The sequence below is a fragment of the Atta colombica genome, unplaced genomic scaffold, assembly GCF_001594045.1.
Source record: "Atta colombica isolate Treedump-2 unplaced genomic scaffold, Acol1.0 scaffold125, whole genome shotgun sequence".
NCBI lineage: Eukaryota > Metazoa > Arthropoda > Insecta > Hymenoptera > Formicidae > Atta > Atta colombica.
The window spans coordinates 3,603,420-3,604,290 of record NW_017259212.1 but is presented as its reverse complement, the minus strand read 5'-3'; positions in this window follow the sequence as shown (position 1 = coordinate 3,604,290).

The following is an 871-nucleotide window of genomic DNA, read 5'->3' as shown; positions in this document are numbered from 1 at the left end:
TATAATGTTTATATTATATATATAAAATATTTCTCAGGCAATATTTTAGAAAATGATAGATCTTTACAAAAAAAACAACTTTTGTTAAGGAATTTATATTCTCCGTTGCATTTTTTTTAGAAGCATTTTCTCAGCATATTCTCATTCGGACTAGCTGTGAGATACGCAAATAATCGTGCAATATTATCGTGTGATATTTGAAAACTTGGTTCAAACTTTTGATTCTTTTATTTCTTGCATAGGAAATATTGTAAAAAAACAAAATCAAAGAACGTAAATTAGTATTGTTAGATATTATATATATATATATATATCGCGATCGAATGAATTGCTTAAAAATGTGTCAAAACACAGGTTCCTTATAAAAAATTAAATTCTTTAACAAATGTTGATTTTTTTTGTATTAAAATTTATTATTCTTTAAAGTTTGTAATAAGTTTGTAATATTTTTAAAAACTGAGTACATTTTTTTTATTGCTTTTGATAATTTTTAAAGTAAAAAACATATACCTAAAGAGATACATTGCTTGTATTGAATAGAATAGTACAAGCTTATCTATTTGGTACAACTGTACATCTTAAATACATTTCTGAGATTATTATTCATCTTTACTATTACTACAAAATATACAAAAATATTTACATTTTATATAAAATATAAGTTTCAAGCACAAGTATGTTTTATATAAATGTAAAAATGTACTTACGAAAAATAAATTTTTCTTGTAAGTAAATATCACAAATAAAAAGTTGTATTTTGATTTGCCGCAATAATCTATACAGGGTGTTTCAGAAATAGTTAGCCAAACTTTAAGAACATATTCCACTCATTATAAAGATGAAAAAAGTCATATAAACATAAGTTCGGAAA